At 42.0% G+C, this 15,954-nt stretch overlaps 1 protein-coding gene across 3 annotated transcripts in view; it reads right to left on the bottom strand.

Moving 5' to 3' along the window:
- RAB5C (RAB5C, member RAS oncogene family) overlaps nt 1–15,412 on the bottom strand; it is a 49,064-nt gene extending 33,652 nt beyond the window's left edge. Inside the window, exon 1 of one of the 3 annotated variants that reach the window (XM_001363987.4) lies at nt 15,257–15,412. The gene's annotated coding sequence lies outside the window, so the exon portion shown is untranslated. Of the gene's footprint in view, nt 1–14,604; nt 14,734–15,256 lie in introns of those variants that run through there. The other 2 variants (XM_007482189.3, XM_056816758.1) reach the window with 2 other exon arrangements.
- Nucleotides 15,413–15,954: the final 542 nt, after the last annotated feature.

The raw sequence follows: 15,954 nt of genomic DNA, 5'->3' as shown, positions 1-15,954 counted from the left end.
AGCAGTAAAGGCTAGAAATTGGGATTTAAGTGACTTGCCTAGGGTTACACAGTCTATTGTTTCTTTCCCTGCTGCCTACAAACCCACCCAAGTTTCTCTATCATTAAAAAAAAAAAGTCAGCACTAGAACCCTCCATCCCTGATCCATCTCTCTCTACCATTTTATAGCTTTCCTCCTTTTCCTAGCCAAACTCCTTAAGAAAGTTGTTTATACTTGTTTCACTAGTTTGCTTCCCATTAACTTCTTAAGCCCCTTAAATATTTTTTAATGTTTTAAGTTACATTTTTTTTGATTTATTTATTTTTTTTTTAAATATATTTTATTTGATCATTTCCAAGCATTATTCGTTAAAGACATAGATCATTTTCTTTTCCTCCCCCCCCACCCCCCATAGCCGACGCGTAAGTCCACTGGGCATTAGATGTTTTCTTGATTTGAACCCATTGCTTTGTTGATAGTATTTGCATTAGAGTGTTCATTTAGAGTCTATCCTCTGTCATGTCCCCTCAACCTCTGTATTCAGGCAGTTGCTTTTTCTCGGTGTTTCCACTCCCATAGTTTATCCTTTGCTTATGAATGGTGTTTTTTTCTCCTGGGTCCCTGCAAGTTGTTCAGGGACATTACACCACCACCAATGGAGAAGTCCATTACGTTCGATGATACCACAGTGTGTTTGTCTCTGTGTACAATGTTCTCCTGGTTCTGCTCCTCTCGCTCTGCATCACTTCCTGGAGGTTGTTCCAGTCTCCATGGAACTTCTCCACTTTATTATTCTTAAGTTACATTTTTAAATTAAATTTTCATTAAATTTTTTCTAGACTACAGTTTTTTTGTTTTCTCTTTGCCTTGGGCAAATGAATCCCTAAAATGAAATGGTATTGTGGCCTTTGACATAAGCATATTTGAAATAACAGAAAAGGTCAGTAGGATTTCTCAAGAAAACAGATGTTATTAACTACAACACAGTTTCATCATGGCCAACACCTTAGACTAAGTACATCTTATATCCTAGTGTACAAGACTTCTCTAATATATACAACACAGGGTAATAAAGAGACACAGGGAAAGGTTCTCATACATCTGGAATCATATTACTAGGACACAAAGAGGTCTCACCTGGTTAAGCTCCTTAAATCTATCTGGATTCAGATTCCTTCACTCAAATGAAACTGCTTTCTTCAAAACTAATTTCTGATCTTTGCCAGACCTAATAGTTCTTTCTCTGTTCTCATCCTCCTAGACCTCTATAAGCTTCTGACCCTGCATCCCCTGATACTTACCTAATCCTTGTCAGATTCTTTTGCTGGATTGTCATCCATGTCACACACTATCTAATCATGGACTTTTGCCAAAGCTCTCTACAGCACCCTCCTTTCTCTTCTCTGTATACTCTCTCACTGGGTGATCTCAGCAGCTATTATGGGTTCAATTATCATCTCTCTGCAGATGACTCCCAGCTCTCTACATCCAGTCCTAAACCATCTCCTGAGCTCTAATCCAGAATTACCAACCCCCTAAACATTTCAAACTAGATGTCCCAAATGTATTTCAAACTCAACATTTGAACTCACTATCTTTCCCCAGAAAAAAAGTCTCTTCCAAGCTTCCCTACTATTGGCATGTGCACCTATAACTTCAGTATATGCCATCCTGGAAAATTCTCCCTCAACCATTCCCACATAATCCAATTAGTTACCATTTTATTGTTTCTATCTCCATATCTCTTGTATAGTCAACATCTAGTCACAACCCTAGTACAGACATGTTGATTTTACTATTGCCAACAGCCTCTTATCTGGCCTCCTTGCCTCATACCTCTACCCATACCAATCCATTATCCCAAGTCACCAATATTATTAACCCTAGGACCAAATATAAATTCTTCATTTTAGCATTTAAAATTCTTTACAACCTAGTCCCTTCCTTCCTTTTCCTATCTTCTCATTCATTATTCCTATCCTTAAACTCCACAATCCAACCAAACTAGTCTACTCCCTTGTTCTACATATGCAATAATTTATGTCCACTACATGTGCCTTTGCCCTAGCAGTCACTCAGGCCTGGAATGCCCTCCCTCCTTCCCTCTGCCTCTACCTGATTTCCTTCAAGACTCACCTCAATGCCACCTTTTACATGAAGCCTTTCCCAATCTCCCACACCCTAGGGCTACCAGTGCTCCATTTCCCAGAAACACCTTGTAGTCTTTTAGTATCTATTTTTCTGTATATGTGTTGCCTCCCCAATTAGAATGTAGCCTCCTTGGAAGCTGGCATTGTTTCCCTAGAGCTCAACACAGGGTCTAGAAATTTTTGAGTATCACATAAATATTTGCAGACCAATTGCAGTGATAACTTGAGCTGATCTCTGAAAGAAGCCAAGGAGTCAATGAGGCAGAGGTGAAGAAGGGCATTCAAGGCATGGGTACCAGTCTATGCAAAGGCACAGAGATAAGAGATGAAACGTTTTGTACAAGGAACAGCAAGTAGGTCAATTTGGCCAGGGAACACATGAAGAAAAGTGATGAGCAACAGGTTTGGAAAAGTAGGTTGGAGCCAGATTATGAAGGTCTTAACTTTTAAAGTCAGAGAAGTCTGAATTTTATCTTTTTTTTTTTAAACCCTTACATTCTGCCTCAATACTATGTATTGATTCTAAGGCAAAAGAGCAGTAAGGGCTAGGCAATGGGGGTTAAGTGACTTTCCCAGGGTCACACAGCTGTAAAGTGTCCAAGGTCAAATTTGAACCCAGGACTTCCCATCTTGAGGCCTAGTTCTCAATCCATTGAGTCACCCAGCTTCCCCCAACTTTATCTTTAATGCAAGAAGAAACCACTGGTGCTTTTTGAGGGGGAATGATCCAGTTATACCTGTGCTTTAGGAACATCAATCTGGCAGCTTTGTGGAAGCCAGACTGCAGAAGGAAGGGCCTAGAAGCAAGGAGGCCATTTAAGAAGTTGCTGCCAATTTGGAACTATGCCCAAAGGGCGACAAAAGAATGTCTACCCTTTGATCCAGCCATAGCACTACTGGATCTGTACCCCAAAGAGATAATGGACAAAAAGACTTGTACAAAAATATTCATAGCTGCACTCTTTGTGGTGGCCCAAAACTGGAAAACGAGGGGATGCCCATCAATTGGGGAATGGCTGAGCAAATTGTGGTATTATATGTTGGTGATGGACTACTATTGTGCTCAAAGGAATAATGAACTGGAGGAATTCCATGGAGACTGGAACAACCTCCAGGAAGTGATGCTGAGCAAAAGGAGCAGAACCAGGAGAACACTGTACACAGAGACTAATACACTGTGGTATAATCGAATTTAATGAACTTCTCCATTGGTGGTGGTGTAATGTCTCGGAACAATCTGCAGGGATCTAGGAGAAAAAACACTATTCATAAGCAAAGGATAAACTATGGGAGTAGAAACACCGAGGAAAAGCAACTGCCTGACTACAGCGGTTGAGGAGACATGACAGAGGAGAGACTCTAAACGAAACTCTAATGCAAATATTGACAACATAGAAATGGGTTCGAATCAAGAACACATGTGACACTCAGTGGAATCACACGTTGGCTATGGGGGGTGGGGGGGAGGAAAAGAAAATGATCTTTGTCTTTAATGAATAATGCTTGGAAATGAGCAAATAAAATATTATTAAAAAAAAAAAAAGAAGTTGCTGCCATAGTCCAAGTGAGATATTATGAGGGCCAAAACAAGGGTGGTGGTTATGGGTAGAGGAAGGAATGGATGCAACATAGGTTACGGAGGTAAAATTACCAACACTTGGCAATGGATTGCAGGTGAGGTGAGGAAGTGAGAAGAACTAAACACAATGCTGGGGTTTTGAACCTATAATACTGGAAGAAACATGGTGTTTTTAAAAGATATTGGGAGGATGGGAAGAGAATGTGGTTGGAGTGAAGACAATGAGTCTTATTTTAAATATGAATTTAAGATGTCTAGAGGAGCATCTAGTAAGATGCAATAATCAGTAGATGATGTATATCTGGAATCCAAGTGGGAGACCAGAGATAGATCTGCTAATCATCTACAGAGAGATGACAATTGGACCCAAGTCATATCATCGTATCTCTAAAAGAGAGAAAAGGAAAAATGGCCCATGGTAGAGCCCTGGTGTACACCCACTGTTAGGAAGGTTGGGAGGTATAAAGATGATAATAATCTAGCAAAGGAAATTGAGATGGAACAGCCAAGACAGGTCAGAGAAGTAGGAGAAAAGGGTACCATGAATACTCAGGAAAGGAGACAGTATCTAGGAGGACGAGGTCAAGAGTGGTAAATGGGGCAGAGAGATCAAGCCATTGGATTGGGCTATTAAGAAATCACTAGTAAACTTTTAAAAAGACGTTTCAGTTTCAGGGATGAGATTGGAAACAAGAATAGCAGAGGCTAGGAAGTAAGTGGGAGATGATGAGAAAGTGGAAGCAAAGAGTAAGTATACAGACAGCTTTTATTCTAGGAGGCTGTTTACTAAAGAATGAGGTCTTTCAATTTCCAGAGTATGGAATAGTATCTGTTATATACAGTGTCTGAGAAGTCTTAATGCAACTTTAAGCTATTAGAGTTTTAACTGAACTAAGACTTTGGGGACACCAGATAGATTATTGAAGGCATCTAACTCCATTTGTTGTTTAGTGATTACAAGAGGCATAGAAATGGAAAATAACTTGACCAGGATCCCAAAGGTGATAAGTCTCTGGCCATGATTTTAATTCAAGTCCCCCAACTCTCACACAGGACACTACCAAAACCAATTTGCTTTTGACTTCATCTTTTCCTAAAGGCCCACTGCCTCAGCGCCACTAAGAACAAGGCTTCTTGCTTAAGAAAGGGCCTAGTAAGAGATACAATCAGCACCTTACAGTAGCACCTCTACTGGACTGTGTCACTAACTCCCCCCCTCACTCCCAAACAGTAGTTCTCAAAATGTGGTTTATGGCCTAGTTTCTTATAGGATATTAATTGTTTATAACAAGGTGATATCTACTTTTGCTTTTGTTCTGAATCACTTGCATGAGAATGATTTTCCAACTGTTCTCATCAAAAGCAATACTGACCTCTCCATGCATCCATGCTGAGAGAGAGAGTGAAATAGCAAAGAACAAGGGACCTGTGGAATCTTGTCCCAAAGAATCTCTCAAGTCTCAAATTGGGGAAAAACTGAGAATTTTACCATGAAGCCATGGATACAAGTAGTCTTTACTCCTCAGATATCTTAGTCTATTAATACTTCTGAAGAGGCCTTCCCCCCCCCCAAAAAAAGGGAGTTTAATTAGTTGTCTTCCTATCTACTAGAATGAGGGATTCCACTTGAGAGAAGAATTAGGGAAGTAGGTGTCAGGTATCAGACACCAACAAACCAAATTCCTTCTGCCCAGACATCACATACTCGCTGAGCTCACCAGAAACCAAGCACTACTACTCGTCTACTTCCACAGTTTAGTGTTTCTAAAGAAATATAACCTCCTTGGGCTCAAAGTTCTCTCAGTGTCCAAAGATCCAGGGGACTTTTATAAGTGCTTCTAGAAGCTAGGTAAGCTGAAAAACAAAGTCTTAGCCTTAAAGTCTTGTTACTTAAAAAAAAAAATAGGGCATAAGCATGGAATAGAAAACTGTAATGAGCCTAAATGAAATTTGGAGAACTCCACCTCTATCATCTTGGTTGCAAATTTTCTTGGGATTTAGGAAATGTAAATTCTTAAGAATATAGGGACCAGGGGCAGCTAGGTGGCTCAGTGAATTGAGTCAGGCCTTGAGATGGGAGGTGCTGGGTTCAAATTTGGCCTCAGCCACTTCCCAGCTGTGTGACCCCAGGCAAGTCACTTAACCCCCATTGCCTAGCCCATACCACTCTTTTGCCTTGGAGCCAATACACAGTAAGGTAAAGGTTTAAAAAAAAAAAGAAAAAAAAAGAAAGAATATAGGGACCATGGCAGATAGGTAGCATAACAGAGCACCAGGTCTAGAGTCATAAAGACCTGGGTTCAATTATAGGCTCAGAAATTTCCTAGCTGTGTGACCCTGAGCAAGTCACTTAACCCCATTTGCCTAGTCCTTGCCCTTCCATCGTAGAATTGATACTAAGACAGAAAATAAGGGTTTATTTTTTTAAGCCATTCCATTGCCATGACCTTATTCCACCCTTTCCCCTCAGAACCCTTCACACAGTAAGTATTCAATCAATCCTAAAATAAATACTACCCAAACAGATATTGTTGTAGAACAGCTGTTCTCAACCTGTGGGTCACAACCCCCGGGGGGGGGGGGTGTTTGGGGTTGGGGTTGAAGGACCAAAACACAGGAGTCGCCTAAAGCCATCGGAAAATACATATTTCCCGATGGCTTTAGCTGCTGAGAAATCGCATTACTTTGCAGCAAGATCTTGGAAATAACAGGGATCCTGCTGCCCGCACATTGTACTAATATTAGTTACCTATCAGCAGCCCTCCCCCTATGAGGGGCAATGGATTTACCCTGTTGCCTGGAGACCGGACTCAGAGACCCAGAGAGAGCACCCTGGCGCTGGCTCGGGAGGGGTTAAGAATGAGTCCTGGAGCCGATAACAGAGCTGAGTAACCCCAGCAAAGTGAAGCCTCAGCTTGAGCTGGAGGGAGATGACAGGAAAAAGAAGGCAGTATCTGCGGACCCCCTCCCCAGGCAGGACTTACCTCCTGCCCCAGCGCTCAGGTTGCCTCCTGCTGGATTAATATTTCTCAATATATAATTAAATATTGTTTTTGTGATTAATCACTGTGTTTAAATTATGTTTGATTTGTAGCAATGAGAATACATAATGCATATCAGGTATTTATATTCCGAATCACAACTGTAGCAAAATTAGTTTTGAAATAGCCACCAAAATAATTTTTTGGTTTGGGGTCACTGCAACATGAGGAACTGTATTGCAGGGTCACAGCATTAGAAAGGTTGAGAACCACTGTTGTAGAAGGACAATTTTGAAACAACTAAGGAAATAAGGAATTAAGAGATGCATGGTCCACTAGGAAGTCTGACAAGTACATATACTCCTCTAATGTTTCATTTTCTTGCATCTGCCAGTTTTGATTCCTTTAAAATTGTGGCTCCAGGGGCAGCATGGTAGCACATGGTAGCACATAGGGTGACAGGTCTGGAGGCTAGAGGACCAAGTTTCAAATCTAGCCTCAGAAACTTCCTGGTTATGTGACTATGGGCAAGTCACTAAACCCCAATTACCTAGCTTTTGCTACTCTTCTCACTTATAATTGATACTAACACAGAAGACTATGGTTTTAAAAAATAAAATAAAGTAAAATGGTGGCTCCACAACACTCAATTTTGTGAAGATAGGATTAACTCAAGCTTGTAACAGCCATCGAAATTGGAAAAGAAAACTGGAGAAAAGGATCTGTGTGTGTGTGTGTGTGTGTGTGTGTGTGTGTGTGTGTGTGTGTGTGAAATTGGAATCTGTTACCCAAAAAACTATGATTCCCAGGAGTCCACTCACTTCCTGTCCTTAAGTGCTGATGTAAACAGGAGATGAATTGGGTAGAGTTCTGGTCTAGCCTTCTTTATTTTCTGTAGGCAGTTTTGGTAGAGCAGGGATTTTTGAACAGATAGATTCATTTTGTCACATGGTTCTATTTTGTCAGATAAAACTTTATAAAAATAATACTTGGAGTATTGGACATTAACTCTTACAATTTTCACAATTATTCCCCCAATGGTATGCCACCTAAAATCCATGTCCAATGAAACTAAGGGGATTCCTTTGGTATGTACACACACAACCTCAAATTTTAGTGCAAAATCTGATTCTATATTTTGTTCCATTATAACACTTTTTTCTTGAATTTTCCCTAACACACATCTATCAATCTAATTCATTTTAAGATGGTACTGATTCTTAGTCTGCTTAGGAAGGCTTCTTTCTCAAAGTCTAATTTTCACATGAGAATTGTCACATTGCTCATAGGCCCAAGTCCTGACTTCAGATATCTTAGTGCCAAAAATCAGTAATGAAAAAAAAATCAGTAAAGAGGAAATCAAGGAAAGATAAGGTTCATACCTTTTTGAACAACTGGGGTAAATGAGGGAATTAATTAAAACAAGAACTCCCAATTATGGAAGCTGAAAGCCATTTAAAAAGCCTTATTCTATACAATACCTTTAAATTTTTTATTTTTTAAAAACCCTTATCTTCTGTTGTAGAATAGACCCTAAGTATCAATTTTAAGGCCAAAGAGTGGTAAGAGCTAGGCAACTGGCTTTAAGTGACTTGCTCAGTCACACAGCTAGGAAGTATCTGAGGTTTGATTTGAAACCAGGTCCTTCTGACTCTAGGTCTAGTGCTCTATCTACTGTGCTACCTAGCTGTCCCTTCATATATAATGCCTTAAAGAAAAGCCCTTCATCCTCAAAATCTCTTTTCAAGAATGGGAAAGAATTTTTTTTAAAGGGAATTCTGGTTATTGTTAGCTGTCTTCCCTTTCTCTCTTCAAAAAGGGGCGGGGGGGGGGGGGGAAGCTCATAGAACTGATGCTGGAAACTTGGAACTGGAAGTCAAACATTACTGAATGCATAGCAACTCAGAACAACAACCAGGGTAAGCAGCCCACCCAGTATGAATTCTGCACCATTCAGATGCCCTCAGGATGCTTCTAACATGTTAATATAGTACCTGAAGAGAACACAAAGTTACAAAAGGAACACGAGAAACCACAAAATAATTTTCATTGAGATCCCAAGTATTCTAACAAGGCTCAAGCTCCACTTATTCAGATAAATGACACTAGAAGGATTTAAGAATTTAAACTACTCAACCATTCTGGATCACAATTCACATAGCAATGCCTGCCCTGGCCCAAAGACCCTATTCTGAAAGACCTATATTTTAGGATTGGTCACCTGAGTGATCTGGGCAAGACAAAGTAGAGCCAGATTATAGTCTTTCAAGAGACCAGGAAAACAGGCTGAGCCAAGAACGTCTAAGTGTTATACTGAATGTTTCTCAATTATTTCATGTGTCTGTCTTGAGAAGCAATGTCGCAGAGTAAACAGAGCACCAGATTTAGAGTATGGAAACCCCAGATTTAAATTCCATCTCAGACACATACTAGCTGTGTGATCCAGGGCAAGTGCAATTGTTAGTTATTTTTTTCTTCCAGTTATAAACTGAGGTCTAGGAACATATCTTGTATTTCTTTATGCCCCACCACGCTATCTTCCTATAGAAACATGGTAATACCCAGTTGATTAAATTAATTAAATCCTGGTCCTCTAATGAAATTAACTCTCAACCCTCAAGGATGGGGTTATTATTAGTTAAATGCCTACTTTCTTGTTTTAAAAACAACTCAGACAGGCAAGGGCTTGTGGATCAGGAATAAGTGACTTACCCAGAGCCCCACTGCTGGGAGGTGTCTGAGGTCATATTTGAACCCAACTCCAGACGTGGTGTGTTACCTAGCTGCCCCTCTGGGGCCGATTATTCAAATAATTAAATTATCTAGATGTTCCTAATTCTTTTCTCTACCTCTGACTCCATAAGAATCAGGGAGTGGTGAAGGAACAAAGTGATCCACAACTCTTGTGGTGGCAAGGAGGTTCAATGAAAAGAGTGGCCAGAGACAAAAATGAGATCTAGAGATTAGGGAAGCTTTGGGCTACCAGGGTCATAAGTAATGGAGGTGGCTTTACAATGAACAAATTCGTAGGGGTAAGTATGAAATAGAAATCAGGCAGCAGCAAAAAAAGCGATGGGAGACACTAGGAAGTACAGGGAATGCTTATCCAACGACTACTGTTTAAATGCATTGTCAGAGTAGGGGCTGTCCACTTCTCAAATAACTCACTGCTCAAAGAAGCTGTTGTCATGATCTTAAGAATTCCCCTACTTATAGCAATAGCTAATAATATCAGCTACTATTTCTATGCTGCTGACTATGTGCCAGGCACTGTGCTAAGTGCTTTATGATTATTACATCCTCACAACCCAAAGAGGTAAGGGCTATTAGTATTCTCATTTTATAGATGAGGAAACTGAGGCAGACAAGTTAAGTGACTTACCCAGGGTCACATAGCTAGTAAGTGTCTGAGGCTGAATATAAATGTGGGTCTTCCTGATTCCAAGTCTAGCTTTTTATCCACTATCCCACCTAGTTGTCTCAACTAATAAGTGGATATCAGGCCTAAGGCCAGATGATACTAATACAGATATAATCAATAAGTATTTATTATCACTAAATCTTGTGCCAGCTACTGAGGATACAAAGACAAAAATGAAATAATCCTGCCCTCAAAAACTTACATTCTAATGGAGGCATGGCCCAGGATGGGAGTAGGAGGAGCACCAACATCTTAAAAGTACAAAGACCTCAAGTAGGAGGTGGCTCTTGAAGTGAGCTTTGAAGGAAGAGTGATATTCTAAGTGGAGGTAAGAAAGGAGTAAATTCCATGCACCCAAAAGCAAAAAGAAAGAAGATGAAATGTCCATAGCAAGAAGGCAAAAGAATACCCATAGATACTAAATTCACTACTAGGATACAATTTCATCTTAGCAAATTGCTCCCTAACTCTATACATACTGTAACTACAAAAAATTTCAGCATTTTTCAATTCTACCAGGTAGATGCTTATGAAGGTTCAAAGGTCTATGGTACTTGAGAACAACCAAAACAATAGACTAAATCATAGTGCTTTAGAAAAAGAAGGAGGAAAAAAAAGAACAGAGGAAGCTAGATGGCTGATTGGAAAGAGTGCAAGTCCTGGAGTCCAGAGAATCTGGGTTCAAATCTAGCCTCAGACCCTTTCTAGCTCTGTAACTCTGGACAAGTCACTTAACTCTGTTTGCCTAGCCCTTCCCTAATGTCTTATCCGTGTTACTAAGACATAAAGTAAGGGTTTAAAAAAAAATCTTAAATGTCATCTGGTCCAAATCCTACCATCAACAGATGAGAAAAACTGAGGCCTTAAAGGTTACAAATCCAGTCAAACGGTTGATGGCAGGGCTGAGATTACATGAACCCCCAAAACATCATATTGTGTTCCCAGAATTTAGCATAGTGCTTGGCATAGAGCAGAAAATAAACATGTATCGATTGAATTGAGGTGAATTGACATCTAATCCCCCTCTACTAATTCATTTCAGGGGAGACATTATGTAAAGAATTACATAGTTTCAATCTGCTACCTAAGAAACTGTTATCAAATATCCAATCACAAACCTGCTATGTTGTCTACACTAAGAGTAATAATGGTACAGTAAAAAGAGTAATGGAATAAGGACTTGAATTCAAATTCCATCTGAACCACCTACTGCCTGGGAGACTAAACAAGTCACTACCTTCTCTGGGACCCATCTTTAAAATAAAAGGATCCAAAAAGGGGGATTGGGAGGGGAGGAGGGGAGGAAGCTAGGTGGCTCAGTAGATTGAGAACCAGGCCCAAAGGCAGGAGGTCCTGGGTTCAAATCTGACCTCAGACATTTCCTAGCTGGGTGACCCAGGGCAAGTCACTAAACCCTATCTGCCTAGCTCTTACTGCCCTTCTGCCTTGGAACCAATTCAAAAGTATCCATTCTAATTTAACTGGTAGGTAAGGCTTTAAATTTAAAAAAAAAATCTTATCTGATCCTCACCACAACCCTGGATGATAGGTGCTATTATTAGCTGCATTTTACAGATGAAGAAACTGAAGTAAAAAGAGGTTAAGTGACTTGCCCAGGGTCAAGCAACTAAGAAATATCTGAAGTCAGATTTTAATTAGTCTTCCTGACTCTAGATCCAGCAAGAATTTGGACCTGAACCACAACTATGTTATAGAGGGTATGTTAAAAATATATTCCAAAGTACCCGGAGAGTTAAAGACTGAGAGGTACTAGATTACTAGGTTTCAAATTAGTATGCCCTGACAAACCCTATAATCACTAGCATATGTACCACAATGCCCCAAAAGGCTTTTGTATTGCAAAAGGAGCCCATTATAGGCCAGGGTCCATCTTTTTAGAGTAGGTATTCCAGCTCTACTTGATAAACCTGTAAGAGATGAGATGGGTTAACTTTGGAGGGAAGAGTTGAATATTTAAAACAACAACAACAATAAAAAAACCTATACTCCTATTTACATACCAATAGATTCAGGATAAAAAGTAGCCTATATATTTGCTACATCCCACCTGTAAGCCTCAGACTGACACAAAATTGTGAGCTCAGGGCAGAAGAGAGATCTATTTTACCCAGATATCTCCTCTTTACCCCCAACTAGCCACTTTAGAAGACTCCCATCCCTCCTGATCACCTGATCACAGCTGTTGAATCTTGCATTCAGTTTTCAGTCAATATCACTTTTAGATCCCCATGAAGCAAAAAGTATTCTAAAGTCAGGGTTGCTCATTAATTGCTCAGGATATCAGTGGCAAGCCAAAAGCAAAAGAAAAGGTTAAAAGAGAGAATTAACAGGTTTGCAGAGTAGCAAGTGGCTACTAATGATAATGATTTGTCTATCCCAGTGGTCACTACCTCTGCTTTCTGAGGAGCAGGAGAGGTCTGTCCCACAAAAGCTATCTTTGTGGGCATCTTTTCTACTGGGGTCTGCAGCAGAAGGGCAAATAAACAGTGTCTTCTTCCCTGTTCTTGGTTTCTCTCAAAATGAGGGAACACTAGTATCCAAATACAATTAAGCTGCTGCTTATTAAGAAAATGTATAAGGGGCAGCCAGATAGCATAGTGGATAAAGCACCAAGACCTGGGTTCAAATCAGACTGTAGACATTTCCTAGCTGGTATGACCCTGGGCAAGTCACTTAACCCCTACTGCCTAACCCTTATCAGTCTTCTCCCTTAGAATTAATACTAAGACAGAAGATAAGAGTTTGTAAAAAAGAAAATCTTTACAAGTTACCTTGGATTAGAGGAAAGTTGCTTCATTTTCATAACCACTTCATCATTCAAAGTACCTATTAAGTACCAACCTATACAAGATACAGCATGGAGATGAAATTATATCATGCCTGGTGCTGATGATCTAAAATAGCAGGAGTTGCCCTCTCCAATATTGAGAGCCCAGACTATTCTGTTGAGGTTATAAAATAAAAATGTACTTCTGAGCATGTATTTCAGGTACTGCGGGCAAGCAAAAAGGGGTCGATAAGAAATATGGCCCACAAGGTCATCCCCACCTGCCCAGCCCAGGCAGAGAAAGGAAATTACATCTCAAAGAGGAAAGGAGAATACAATTCTCTCACTACTGGGAATAGACTACATAGTTAAACTAGGGAAAAAAAGTTCCCCTCTATTAAACCTGATTCACCAAAACATAGTCTTTTCTCCCTTATCAAGTCATATGTATACAGGTGGAAAGACAAAATAGAAAACTTAATCTCCAGATGCTATTTCTGAGGAGTATAAAGTAGTCATCAGAAATACAGTAATACACCAAAGATTTAAAACCAAAAAATCATTTAAAAAAGAGAAACCTACCCAATTGGAAAAATCAGGCTCCAAGAACTATCTAAAAGTCAACAGAAACCTATGAAACAAAAAGTAACTTGTATTTACAAGGTATTACTCAAAGAACAGGGACATTGGCACTGGATAAGCTAAAGAGTCTTCTGGGGACATATAGGGGTCTCCTCTAAGTTCAATGCAGATATAAAGTATAAGACCTCAAAGAACCAAGCCAAGCAGTCCTTGGCCTCTATTTTGGATTCACATGGTCTGAGTGGCTATCATTCTGGAGCAACTGTTTTACACTCCCCAAGTCACCAACAAAAGAAATATAAACAATGTGCTCCTTTGGAGGGCAGGTTTCTGTTTGGTAAGAACTTGTATTCACTGACATAAGTATAGTTGTATAAAAGTTTCACAGAAGTATATTAACCCTAAAGCTATCCACTCTGGAATCACAAGAGACCTGTAACTTGCTTTAGCATGAAACCTCCAGCCCCAACACCCTTCACCCTCAGGGAGGTCCCTAGCTTACTTCCCCTTCCAGGGAAAGCCAACAGACAGCTGTCCTAGGAGGAGCCATCCCTCAGAGGAAGCTTGGAAAACACTCACGTGCTGGGAGGAGGGGGCCAAGCCAGGAACAGACAGTTTGAGATAGTGGACTAATCTACCCTGAGCTGTAACTAAGATTGAGCAAACTGCTGGGGATGATAGGGGAGATATTCATAAAAGGGGAGTCATCCTTACAAGAAAAGCTATAATTTCTTTTCATGCTGGGAGAGGAAAATTAAGGGAGACATCCTCCTCTCACCCCAACCCTAAAGATTGAGGCAGACCTGAAGCTCTGCTCTAAAGGAAGAATGAGCTTGATCCACAGTCTGGGAAAAGAGAGTAGAACAGAGAAAACAGAAAGGGGGAAATGTAAGAGAAAAGGGAAGCTAAATGAGGGATAGTGTCCAGGGGGAGAGAAAAAAACAAGCAAACAAAAAAACCCAGACCTGATGTAGTGGATAACGTGTACTGGGCCTTGAGTCAGAAAGACCTGAGTTCAAATGTGACATCAAGACACTTACTAGCTGAGTGACCCTGGGCAAGTCACTTCACCTGATTGTCTCAGTTTCCTCAACTGTAAAACAGGGATGATTACAGCACCTACCTCACAAGGTTGTCGTTAGAATCAAACAAGATGTTTGTAAAGCGCTTAATACAGTGCCTGGTACATAGCAGGTGTGCTTAATAAAAGCTTGTTCCTTTCCCTCCAGTGTCAGTGGCAGGAAAAAGTATCTGAGGAGGTCTCAGCCACCAGGGGAGAAAAAAATCAGGACAGAAGCCAACTCTCCCTGGCCAGGACAGGTAGGAGCGCTATGTTTCCGGGGGGCGGGGAAGAAGGGGAACGCCCCCCACAGCTGGAGGAGGGGAGGGGCGCAGTGGTCGCCGCCCTGCAGGCGACACCCCCAAGATCAGGCGCCGGTCACGACTGGGGCCCTAAAGCCAGGGGCTGGGCACAGTCCTGGGTCGCCCCGGTTTCTGGGAGGGGGGAGGAAGAGGGGCTAGCCGAGGCCTGTGCCGGGCAGGTCGCACCACAGGACCCGGTCCCCCCGGACTGGGCGTGGACAGGGGAGACCCCCCCCCCCGCCTTCGGACTACGGGTCGGGGGAAGGGTCAGACGCCGAGACCCTGGGAGGGGCCAGTGTCCCCTCAACTAGGGTCGGCGGAGAGGGAGGAGGGAGAAAAGAGGAAAGGGCGAGGCCTGGCAAGGTTGAGGCGCGGGTGGGAACTCATGGAGGTCCCAGGGCAGGCATACTCACGGAGGCTCTGGGGCGACGGGGCTGCTCGTAGCCGGCTCTGCGGACTGGCTCCGCTCCTCTCCCCCCCGGCAGTGTCCCAGGCTCCGGCCTCCACTTCCGCCTTTCAGCCGCTCCGGATCCGGATCCTTCTACTTCGCCCCGCCCCTCTTCCCGGATGACTGACAGGGAGACGCGACCAATGGGAAGGGAGCTCTCCCGGCACTCCCGCAGAACCAGCAGGGGGCGACCTCGCGGCGGGAAAAAAGGACTTGGGGGCGGGGTGTCCTGGGACTTGTAGTTCGTGGCATTGGGCGGAGAGAAGCGACCAGAGCTCCGGGATTGGGGTGGAGCAGGCTGCGGATTGGGCGGAGCTCCCCTATCCTGACGGTGCAAGGCCCGGGGGCCTTGCGAGGAAGGAGGGTACAGGCTGGAACTCGGGCTAGGAAGGATGCTTTGTAATTAGTGAGCTATGAAAGGTGTTTAAATATACAAATAAGGTTTTCTGTCCCAGTGCATTTTCTCATTGGGCAGCGGGGATTCCCCCTCGCCCCATCTCCCATCCCTAGCAATTCAATTCAATTTAACAAACCCCAGACCCTTTCCCTCTGACTCCCCAACTGGACATTGCAGTCTCATCAACAGTTGACTAGAAGAGACCTTAGAAGTCAAGACCAATCCCTTCTTGTTTTACAGCTGGAGAAACTGAGGCCAGACTTGCC

This window comes from Monodelphis domestica, chromosome 2 (assembly GCF_027887165.1).
Source record: "Monodelphis domestica isolate mMonDom1 chromosome 2, mMonDom1.pri, whole genome shotgun sequence".
NCBI lineage: Eukaryota > Metazoa > Chordata > Mammalia > Didelphimorphia > Didelphidae > Monodelphis > Monodelphis domestica.
Note: the sequence above shows the minus strand (reverse complement) of the source record. Positions and strands in the feature narration are given on the sequence as shown.